This window comes from Cetorhinus maximus, chromosome 19 (genome assembly GCF_964194155.1).
Source record: "Cetorhinus maximus chromosome 19, sCetMax3.hap1.1, whole genome shotgun sequence".
NCBI classification, from domain to species: Eukaryota; Metazoa; Chordata; class Chondrichthyes; order Lamniformes; family Cetorhinidae; genus Cetorhinus; species Cetorhinus maximus.
This window is the reverse complement of record NC_135897.1, coordinates 38397131-38409995: the sequence shown is the minus strand read 5'-3', so window position 1 is coordinate 38409995 and position 12865 is coordinate 38397131. Positions and strand designations below refer to the sequence as shown.

The window sequence follows — 12865 nt, the reverse complement described above, 5'->3', positions numbered from 1 at the left end:
CTCTCTTCACAGATGCTGCCTGATGTTCCAACATTTGCCGCTTTTACTTTAGATTTCTCCTATCTGATGTATTTTGGTTCCATCTAAGCATAAGACTCTGCATAACTGGGTTTACAAGTGAATTATTTAGCTTATTGCAAAGGAAAATAAATTAAGTTAAAAATTATTAAATATTCTGATGAATGAATAATTGGAACATGAGAGGGTAACAAAATCCCTCAAATCTAGGCCATGTGCGCTCTTGCACTTTCATTATTTTCAGTAGGAGTATAAAGTTCTGCTATCAGCCATCCCGTTCAATCATTACAGACCAAGTACTTTAGGTCACCAATTTTGTGTGGTATATTACTCATATCAAAAAACATGTTCCATGTAATATGGTAAGCAAGATGCGTTTTATGGGCTAACCCCGTCCCAATACACAACATGGCATGTGTGGCACACCAATCTATTAAAATAAACAGGCATTGCATTTTTAATTATTCAGTCCAAATTGAAATTCAAGTTAACAATATGCTGAAATATGATGCACCACAACAAGATCATTGGAGCTGAATGAAAACGTTGACCTTCATTTTCTTAAGGATAGCATTGCAAAAGATTGATGTCATTTTTGGAGGGTCCTTGCAGCTTCCTCTTCCCAGATATATAGTAAAAAAATATAAATTACAGAAATCAAAACAATTTGGTCATTTCTGATAGAATAAACCAGAATATAAATTTTGCCACATAAAATTGTTTGACTTAGGTACGCTACTGTACACAAATGTGTTAACAAATATGTCACAAATATAATGAAAACTATAAACAGGCTAGTGAGAACTCTTCCGTAACACAATTAATACTGAAATTAGAATATTGCCAAAAGGCAGATTTTCACACGTTTCACATATGTAGCCACCTGTCAGTAATTTTTTTGTTCTCCATATCTTCCCACATACAGATTGGCTGAATGGGATCCTCTTTTATTTTTAAAACAGTTCTTATAATAAGCCTAGGCCTCTGAAAGTGAAGAGTGATCCAATTAGTTCCACCAGAGTAAAATGATACAGTCTATGTATGTGGTCTCCTCTGCCACATCTGTCATGGGCCATTTCGAAGTTCAGGCTCCTGCAGAGTTCAGATCGCTTAATGCTCTTATTTACTGTGTAGGCATTAGGGAAAATCCAACGACTTTCCATTTCTCAAATGAATTAACCACAAACAAAATGATCTATAAAATAAATGTACATATGCCACTCACTGAGGGAGCTTTCTTTATTTCAACATACAATTAAACTTGAAGATCCGTGTTTTGTGTGACAGTGAAATACTAAACTGAAAGCCAGATTTAATTGCAGAAAACTATTTTAAACAGCATTTCAGAAATGATATTAAAATTAAGTTAAATAACAGCTTATTTATAAATGCTCAAAAATACATTTACTTATTGTGAAAAGTTTACTTAAGGCTTCGAGGAAATAAATCACCAAACACCCTCATAGTTTGGCAGCTCTAAGTGACAGAAGCTTCACTAAATCCTCTGTTTACACTAGGGATTAACTGAGAAGATATTGAGCAGCAAAGTGAACTGTCCATGGTCAAGGGAACCTGCTCTCTGTCAGCCATTGGGGCATAAGGACAAAGCATGGACCTGGCAGGAAGTGACCCATAAATACATCTTTACACTGGATTTATACAAAGAAAGTCTGCCTGTCACAAACCCCATATGACCATTAACTGCCCTGCAAGGCTTGCCAGGAGGCCTAATTACAGGTCTACAGAGTCTAATAACAAAAGCTGAAGAGCTTTAGCCTAGGGATGATCTGCTTCATACTGACTTGAGAGAGTCCATATAGTGTGACATTAGAAAAGGGCCCTGCTTTAAACCTCTCCAGGGACACAAAACAGGATCCAAGACCAAGTAGCCATGTGCAACTCAGCTTTGTACAAGCTTATGGCATCAGTTTTGTAACATTAACATTCAATTTCTGCATGCTTAACATCTGCTTAAGAAAAGACAGACTTTCAGTTACATTTTTCTTTGCATTTTGCTATGCACAAAAGCAGGGGCATAAAGGTAAATAAAAGACAGAAAAAATAGCTCACATCTACAAATAAGCAACCTTTACACACTCGTTTTAGTTTTTATAAATAATTTGCATTTGTAACATAGGTGTGGGAAAATGATTTTCAGGAAAGGGTTAAGAATTTTGCAGGTCTTTGTTTCAAATCCTATCGTTTCATACGCAAATCAGGAAAACACATTGCAATTCCAATGTAGAAAAATATTTGCAATATACATATAATTTATTACATTATTGAGCATGAGTATGGTAAATACTGCAACTTTCTGAATCCTTTTTCCTTCAAAAGAAGGATGATTGGCAAGTTTGGAGGAATGATATGATTTTAAGATCGGTTGCATAATCAGATTGTAGGGAAACAAGCTTGAGCTGGCAAGAGTAATTATTTTTCTACACAAACTAGAAAACTCTGTAGCATTGTCTTGATCAAATATAATTCATTTATAGCTGAAAAGATTTTTCAAATCATTGGTGCATTCTTATTATTTGCAACAAATCAGTATGATCCTAGGTAAAACCACCTTCAGTTCTCTGATGATGCAACATTTTCAAATTATTTTGTAGCATATTTGCCTGTAATGCATAAGGTTAAATAAAACAAACATGCCATTTCCAAATTAGATATGAAAATTCTGCACAACAATTAGAAGTTATACATTTTTCAGATACCATACTGAAACAACATGAGGTAATGAAACATTTTATGGCATTAACCTTCTACGGGGGAACTTGGTGGCATAGTATAATGTCACTGGACTAGTCATCCAGAGGCCTGGGCTAATGCCACGGGGAAGTAGATTCAAATCCCACCAGGGCAGCTGGTGGAATTTAAATTGGATTCATAATTCTGGAATTGAAAAAAACTAGTCTCCATAATGGTTACCATGAAACTATCATCAGTTGTCACCGAAAAAAAATGATTCACTAATGCTGTCCTCAACTGGTCTGGCCTACATGTGACTCCAACCCACAGCAATGTGGTTGACTCTAACTGACCTCTGAAATGGCCTTGCCAGCCACCCAGTTCAAGGGCAATTAGGGATGGGCAACAAATTCTGGCCTTGCCTGTGATGTCCGCAACCCACGAAGGCATAAATTTTTAAAAAATTTATGGGCTTTTTAAAAGTGTGATTTAGAACACTTGGAAGTGAAAATTCAAGGTGATATCATGTGTGGAGTGACTTTGTTTCCCGAGTCTTATTCAGTCAGATTCTGGTGTCCATGGAATGAGAATGTCTTCATATTGTGATCAATTCTTTCACAAGGCAACCTTATTTTTATTCCCTGCAGTATCTTTTCCTATCATTTTAGACAAGAATTCTTATTTGATTGAATTTGAGTGGTAGAAAATTACTGCAAGTTTTCTTCTCGTATGATTTCAAGTACTGTGTATTGCTGCAAATGCAAGATGTCAGTATAGTTTGGTTACTGCTCATTCCATTATTTCACCCTTTTTTCTGTAATATTTTGGTTCGGTATTTATGGCTTGCAATCCTACTTTTTCTTCTTTAATTGGTTTGTTGCAGTTACTTTGGCTACTGTCAAGGGAACACTGTGGTAAGCTTGGAAGTATCATTGATTCAGGTCAGAGGTCATTTAACACTTCATGGAGTTGCTGATTTCAGCTTGTTCTGGAAAGATCATGATGTTATCCTATTCATGTTGTTTAAATCAATTAATAACGGGACACAAATACTGAACACTATAATACATCGAATGCCACCATATGATGAACCCCAGCTTTTACAATAACTTGGTTCCAACTAGCTACTATACATATATGTCTCATACTTAACATCACATTAAGTCTGGATCCAAAGTAAAATGCCAACAGTAGAGAAATTTGCTCCTAACTTAGAAACACTAGCCACGAAACTGTGTCTTATTTTTCTGTTTTGAGCTCCAAGAGTTATGAGTGCATGCAGATAACCCAACACTAAGTCAACAAATCTAACTTGATCAACAATAAAAGTAAAATTATTTAAAGTACATCACAGATCCGTTGGTATCTGAAAAGAGGGAAGATAGCTTAAATGTTGACCTATCTTTTCTCATGTTAGTTGATTCCTGACCTTGTGTGTTCTTTCAACAATTTTTTGCTTTTGTTTTTTATTTTCAACATTTGGTTTCACATGCCTGCACAATGTGAAACTATATTAACCTCGCAGGTTATGTCTCAATTTGACTCAGTGATAGCATTCTCAGCTGGTCAAAACTTTGTGTATTCTAGCCACCCACCACTGTCCTCTCCACAACCAGGTTCTGAGCACATCATCTATGCTAAAACTGACACTTCAGTACAGTTCTGAGGGAGTGCTGGATCTCCAGGAGAGCTGTTTCTCAGAGGAATCTTGGGTTTATAATAATGGATCAGCAGCACAAAAGTTGTAAATTCAACTTCCCCTTGGCAAATTAAGAAACTGAATTTAATAAATCTTGTAATTTGTAGACTAGCACTAGGAAAAAAAATTTGAAAGCTGTCACAACAAAAACCCAGCCCATCAGGTCTACATGTGACTCCAGTCACATTCTCGGTGATTGAATCTTAATGATCTCGGGGGAACTAGGAATTGTGAATAAACAATGGCCCACATCCCAACAACAAATAAATTATGGGTGGACCTAAAGGATCCCACAACACTAGTCGAGGAAGGGCAGAGTATTCCCCAGGTATCCTGACCAACAGCAGTATTTACTGAACCACCTCTATCAAAAACAGATTAACTGGCTAATTATCTCATTTATTATTTGTGGAAACTTGCAATGTGCAATTTGCAGAAAAGTGATAACGTTTCAAAAATTATTTATTGGTTGTGAAGCACTTCAGTTGATTAGAGGTTGTGAAAGGTATTACATAAATGTAAATTCTTGTTTTAAGTTTGAGTAAATATATTTCAAGGGCAGAAACTACATTGTGCAATTGGTTTGCATCTCATGTTTCAAATGACTGTTGTAAACATGAGATTCCTCTTCCCAATAAGTGAACATTAATCATAGAAACATATAATGCTTGCCATTTTTTCATCCAGTGGAAAATTAAAAAATGGGAGAGAGTGATCTCATGCTCTACAAGGAAAAAAGCCTGTCATGACAAGGAAGCTTCTCCCAGTTGTCTCTATTCATTAAGGACGCCATTAAACTGCCATTTTTTCATCAATAGAAAGCTGTTTCAGAGAGACACTGATGCAAACGTAGCTGAAACAAAGGTGTCAAGTAACAATCTGATTCCTATGCACACTAAATCTAGGAGGCTACTTCGGTCCTACTTTGATTCTGATCAGGTGCAGTGCAGGTCCAGCATTTTGAGTGCCAATTCAGCATTTCCAGGCACTTTGTGAACGCTTTTCTCAATGCTAAGAAAAAATAGAAATTCTCTCTGTGCTCTGGTGACATTAAAAATTAGCCAGACAGCAAGTTCTGCACACATTAAAGCTGCACATCTCACTTCACAGATACTGATTTGAAACTAGTAGCTGCAGTTGATTCCAGCTAAAAATACATCTATTGCTTCTGTGTGGCAATAACATGCTCTGTTTTGGCCCATGATCTTATTAGAAACTCATCTGAGAAATGGGTTTCTTTGGGCTACATCTACTGAATGCCAGCATAATAGTAGGTGGTCATGCAAAAACCTAAGCAATCATACAATCTATATTTTGTCCTGTTGTGATATATGTTTCAAATAACAGGTTAACTGCATTCAATTAGCACATTATTTTATTCTTTGGATTAGGTTCCATTAAATTATGCCTTTAAAGTAGCCACCATGGCCCAAATTGTACTTGCAACTCACCAGTATTTCCCATTATTAACTGCTAATTAGATTTAATTAATGTGTCTGAGCAAATGTGTCCTGAAAACAAACATTCCCAATGTTTGCTTCCAAGTAATGGACCTAATAACAGGGTTCTCATTAACTACCATTTACTGTGCTGTACAGATTTATTTAACAACAGAAACCAAAACATCCAACACATCATGCACTTACTTAAGTGTCTTTATAAGTCAGAGCATTTTTAATAAAATAAAAACCAGCTATCTTTATCGACTGTGCTATCAATGCAATTTGGATCAAAATTTGAATTGCTTCATAAATTGGAACTTTAAACAACTACTACATATTGATGTCTATTGAATTTTGAACGGTTTTAAGTAAAATAGCTATGAGCAATCATGAAGAAAATTATATCTCTAAATATATTTGAATTATTGCTTAGGTATTAGTGACTGTATTTGTCAATTGCTGAAAGAAATATTGCTATTTTAACTTGAGTAAAATTAAATAATTACATATCAATATGCTGTGCACTGCTGAAAATGTAAACCAGAATCTTTAAAGTAAGATCACAAAAGTGGAATTCAAATAAAAAATAATCTTTTTCAACAGAAACAGGTTCCGGTTTCCCATCAAGAGTGTGAGAGATCTATACTCTCCTTCAATTTTTCACTCTAAAAATAAGATGCCATGCACTATATATTTCATTTGAATCACACAGATTCAAGACTGGAATGATATATAACCCATAGTAGCTTTATCATATTTTGGAGAGTAAGATTAAGAAATAAATGCTGACAGCTCTGTGCAAATTAAACAAATTGTACCATTCAGCTCACAACCGTCACATCTACTTTATAATTATACATTTCAAAAATATATTAAAGATACTCCAAGTTATATATACAATTTGAACCCTGAACCATGATGCTGCTATTGCTTTACTGTAGTTTTCTTTAGGGCGGCGGGGGAACTGAGATGAAAGCATACCTGCATTGAAAGTTCAACCAAAATGGTGAACAAAAATTTTGAATGCAATCAGGTACCAAGTTTCAATTGAAATGTTTTCATTTTACTTATATCAATTGCTTTTGTAGTTAATAATTAGGTGATATTGATCATGTACAGTAATTTGCAAAAAATCAATTTAGTTTTCTAAGATAATGCCAAAGTGCCAAATTCACCACAAATCACTATCAAAGTGACAGAAAATTAGTTGCATTTTATAAAGGAGATATGCATGCTTCATTTCTTTCACATTATTTTCTTCCTCTTGAAGGGATTAACTCCTTGTCGGCTACAGTTCCATAGGTGCCAGTTTACCAATAGTATGCCACCCAAGCGGCCATTATTCATGTGTAAGCAATGATCTTTTTCTGGACAGTAACGGCAACCTGAACACAGTGGGTCAGATACCATAACAAGGGAACAAGAAAAAGAGTGAGGAACAACACGCCGAGCCCAGGATGAGGTCTCAGCAGGTCCAAAAGAGACTGGAAGACATCAGTACTCAGACAGAGAATCAGTGCAACCTAAGTCCTACCATTTTGTATCCAGCTGCCAATTATCTTGTGATATGCACATTGATCCCCTTTCACCTTTGCAGCCATGTCAATACCATCCAATTCCTGATTTCCAACGTCAACAAATCGGCAAATGATTACACAATAAATTACTGCTGCTTTACAAAGGTGGTTGACAGAATAGTACACCCAACTGCCAATCCTGATGTTGCTATACGCAGATGCTCTGGGCCTGTTGCTAATGCTAAAGTTATTCCCACATGTCCAGCTGCCTAAAATGTGGGAAATGCTTATCAAACATGGGAGAGTCTTCAGCTGCCAAGAACATCGGGGATTATCGGGGAGTTTAGACAGTACTGAGAAGATAATGTTTCTTTACTAATTGGTCAGCATTTTATCTAAACCTAACTATATTTTAAAAAATGAGGAACTGTGGCTGCGGTAGCAGTGATTGCAGTCAATGTACAACTCTTGCTTTGTTCAAAGACCTGCTTCAAAAGGGACATGAGATCCGTGTTAAACTGTGTATAAGAGGAGTGATAGCAAGGTAAATAAAACTGTTACAGTAAAATTCCTGTTATTCAGCACTCTGCCAATTGGAATTTTCTATTAATCAGAATTCCAGGGTCAGGTCTGTTTTATGATTGGACACATAAAGCTCAGTGGTCATAGTTATCAGCCACTTGTCCTCGCTTTGGTCTCAGCCTCCCGCTGCTCTGCAGCACCACCTCCCCTTGATGCCACTCACTCGATTTGCACGCTCTCGCATCTCTCAAAACCTCAACATCTGCATGATCAGCCTGGGGCTTTATCATTGGATGAAAAGGCAGAACTCACCTTATATCTCAGTTAACTGGCATATTTTGTTAACAGGCATGTTCCATTCCCTGAGCATGCCAGATAACAGAGATTTTACTGTAGTTTGTAAACGTCTTGATCCTGACAAACCAACATTATTCTGGGAGTAAATGGTCAAAGCTGTTAACTGAGGATTCACTTGTGGTCCTATAAATAGGAACAGACTGAAACTTTGGGTTTGGGGTGAGTTTGGGTCAGATTGAGTTGGATTAAATGGTCACAGAATCATAGAACTGCTCGGGTGAAGAAGGAGGCCATTCAGCCCATCATGTCTGCACCAGCTCTCCAAATTAGCATTATAACTCAGTGCCATTCTCCTGCCTTCTACTCATAAGCCTGCACATTGTTCCTATTTAAACAATCATCGAATGCCCTCTTGAATGCCTCCATTGAACCTGCCTCCACCACACTTCCAGGCAGTGCATTCCAGATCCGAACCACTTGCTACGTGAAAGTTTTTTCCCACATCGCATTTGCTTCTTTTGCAAATCACTTTAAATCTGTGCATTCTCATTCTTGATCCTTTTGAGTGGGAACAGTTTCTCCCTATCAACTTGGTGTCCAGCCCCCTCATAACTTTGAACACTTTTCTCAAATCTCTTCTTAGTCTTCTCACAGAATCACACAGTGCAGAAGAGGCCCTTCGGCCCATTGAGTCTGCACTGACACATGAGAAACACCTGACCTACCTAATCCCATTTACCAGCACTTGGCCCATAGCCTTGAATGTTATGACGTGTCAAGTGCTCATCCAGGTACTTTTTAAAGGACGTGAGGAAACCCGCCTTCACCACCCTCCCAGGCAGCACATTCCAGACCATCACCACCCTCTGGGTAACAAAGTTTTTCCTCACATTCCCCCCTAAACCTTCTGCCTCTCACCTTGAACTTATGTCCCCAAGGAGAACAGTCCCAACTTCTCTAATCTATCTTCATAACTGAAGTTTCTCATCTCTGGAACCATTTTTTTAAACCTCTTCTGCACTCTCTCCAATGCGTTCACATCCTTCCTAAAGTGTGGTGTCCAGAACTGGGACACAATACTCCAGCTGAGGTCTAACTAGTGTCCTATACAAGTTCAGCATAACCTCCCTGCTTTGGTACTCTATGCTCCTATTAATAAAGCTGAGGTACCATATGCATCATTAACTGTTCTCTCCACCTGTCTTGCCACCTTTAATGACTTATGCATATATACCCAAGGTCCCTCTGCCCCTGTACACCCTTTAGAGTGGTACCCATTATTTTATATTGTCTCTCCATGTTCTCCCTACCAAAATGAATCACCTCACACTTCTCTGCATGTGGTGCGTGTTTACAAAGTATATATCCGTAAATAAATGCTTATAAAAACGTATGAAGATTACTCCAGTTCTATCCTTCACCACTTAGCTTTCTGGTATCATTCATCAGCCTTGTGCTAAAAACGATGCACTCCAACCAGAGGAAAACAAGCCAGCAGATAAGGATCAGGTCAGCTGTAAGGGAAGATGCCAGACTGCAAGCAACAAAAAACAAAGCCTGAAACCTTGGCTTTCGCAGGGTGGACCGGCTACATCTCCGAAAATCTTTCTAGATGGGGTGGGCTCTCAGCAGAAGACTGGGTTGACCAGTAATAACAGGATCTCTTTAAGTGGTAACATTGCTGTAATTAGTTCAAAGTCAGGGAACCTGATCCTCAATGTCCTTGAGAGACACCTTGAAAAGGATTTTGGCATGAAGAGCATTGTTCAATACTGTTGTCGAGCATCAGGACCTTGAAAGTTTTGGCTTGAGACAAAGACTGGAGAGCTACCAAAACACAAGTGCTCAATATTAACAGATATACAAACATAGAATCATAGAACGGCTGCAGCACAGAAGGTGATCATTAGGCCTGTCACGTCTGTGCTGGACCTCTGAAGGAGCAATTCACCTAGTGCTACTCCCCTGTCTCTTCCCCCTCGACCTACAAATTTTTCCTTTTCTGATTATGATCCAATTCCCTTTTCAAAACCTCAATTGTCCCTGCCTCCACCATAGCCTCAGGCAGTGTATTTCAGATCCTAACGACTTGCTGCATGGAAAAGTTTATCCTCATGTTGCTATTGTTTCTTCTGCCAATTATCTTAAATCTATGCCCTCTGGTTCTCGATCCCTCCACCAATGAGAACAGTTTCTCCCTATCTACACTATCCAGACCCCTCATGATTTTGAATACCTCTATCAAATCTCCTCTCAATCTTCTCTTCTCCAAGAAAAACAGTCCCAACTTTTCCAGTCTTTCTACATTACTGAAGCTCCTCATCCCTGGAACCATTCTCATGAAATTTTCTGTACCCACTCCAATGCCTTCACATCCTTCCTAAAGTGTGGTGCCCAGAACTGGACGCAATACCCTGGTTGAGGTCAATTCAGTGTTTTACACAAGTTCAACATAGCTTCCTTGCTTTTGTACTCTATGACCCAATTGGTAAAGCCCAGGATGTCATATGCTTTATTAACTGCTCTCTGCATTAAATGTCATGTGCCACTCGTCTGTCCTTTCCACCAGCCTGTTTATGCCCTTTTGAACTTCTACACTATCCTCCTCACTGTTCAGAATACTTCCAAGTTGCACACCTTCCACAAATTGAGGATATAAGTAATGATCATGGGTAATGCATGGGTTCTTCTGGGCACTGCATGAATCAGCCTCACTGAACATTCTATTACAGGAAGCGTGAGGATTCCCTCTCAAAGTGGATGGTTTCTCCTTTGTCACTTGAAAGAAATCCATGGATAATAAGGAGCTTGAGGTCAGTCAGGCTTTTCATTTCCCTGGAACAGCCATGGTCTTGCCCCACAGGAAATGCATCAAATAGTCAAAGACCATGGTTAGCAAGTCATTGAAAGGCTGTTGTTCCCAAATGCAGAAAGAGCACTATATATGGTAATGTTTCAATAGAATTCAGGAATGTGACTGAATACTCTGTACTTTCCTGGATGAGTGCAGGCCCAACAATACTCAAGAAGCTCAACACCATTGAAGACAAAGCAGCCTGCTTGACTGGCACACCATCGACCACCAGTACACTGTGGGTGCAGTATATACCCCATAGAAGATGCACTACAGCAAAGCACCAAGGTCTCTTTGACAACACCTTCCAAACCCATCTGAAAGAGCAAGGGCAGCAGGCGTGCGAGAATACGGCCCATCTGAAACTTCCCCTCCAAGTAACACACCATCTTCACTTGGAAATAGACAGCCATTCCTTCAATGCTGCTGGGTCAAAAGTCCTGAAACTCCCTGTCTAACAGTGCTGTGGGAGTATCATCACCACATCCACTATAATGGTTCAAGATCACCATCTTTCTTGAGGCCAATTAGGGATGGTCAAAAATACTGGACTTGCCAGCGACACCTACAATTCAGGAACAAATAAAAACTAACCTGCATGTTTTGCAATGGTGCATTCAAGTTAAGAATTAATTGTCTGATTACGTCCAAATTCGGTAACAAACATAAGAATATAAGAAATAGGAACAGGAGTAGACCATTCGGCCCCTCAAGCCTGCTCTACCATTCAATAAGATCACGGCTGCTCTTGTGTTTCAATTTCCACATTCCCATCTAACCCCGATAACCTTAGATTCTTGTTAGGCAAGGGAATCAATCTACTCCTGCCTTAAAAATATTAGTAAATACAGTAAAATCTTAAGTTGTCAATGTGGCAAATTTACAGATACATAAATACAGCATAAATAGTGGCCACTAATCCCACATAAATTCCAATGAAAATTTAAAAGTAATTTTAAAATATTCATGCAAATAATTTATTGAGGAAGATACAGGTTAACAGACAAACAGTGGCACACATAACTTGCCTTCACTTTGCTTGCAACACCCAGCAATTTATTTTAAAATTAGTCAATATATGTCAATGGCCTGGAGGTTCTTGAACCAGTGTAATGGGAAAATTACGTAAAAATTTACAGTGGTCATCCCAGAGGCGAGTTATGTCACAATTTTCCGAGAATCTAATTAACATAAGCCAAAATGGAAAAAAAAAGTGAGAGAAATGTGGAAATCATTGTAACGAATCTCAGCCCAAGGTCAGTGCTAAACTGACACCATATCCCTTTTTAGGCATAAAAATTGAATTTTCAAGCCAACAAACCATTATTTATGTACATTAAACACAGGTGGAAGTATTTCTGTTTCTAATGCAAATCATTCATGTGGCATAAAAGATACAGAGAGTACACTTCATGACCCAGCGAGAAAAAAATTGTCAAAAACATTAGGCATACATTTACAGCCAGTTCAGAACTCCTGTAAATGCAGGGAATTCATGTGGCTGTTCTTTTGTATGGGTCTTGGGCCTATGTTACTAAGTGCCAGAAGACTTCGGCAGAGGTTACACTAAATTGATATAAGAAATTCAAGTAATTTGGACAAAAATTAGAGAACATCTTTTACGCCCAAACCTCCTTCATCTTTTGCACCAGAAGCTGGCATTAAGCCTTGATTATATAATTTTTTGGCATAAATTTGCAGAAAATTCCAGGTCACTAAGTCTGCACAACATGTCTGCATGGTGGTATTCAACAATACTCTCCATTAGATGAAACAAGGTGCATCATTCTCAGGCAATACAGACAGTTTCTACTCTGCATAATTA

At 38.2% G+C, this 12865-nt stretch overlaps 1 protein-coding gene across 2 annotated transcripts in view; it reads right to left on the bottom strand.

Annotated features, from left to right (window-relative positions):
* The window catches only part of rsrc1 (arginine/serine-rich coiled-coil 1), a 450751-nt gene that overhangs the window by 177447 nt on the left and 260439 nt on the right, over positions 1–12865 (bottom strand). The window lies entirely within an intron of this gene.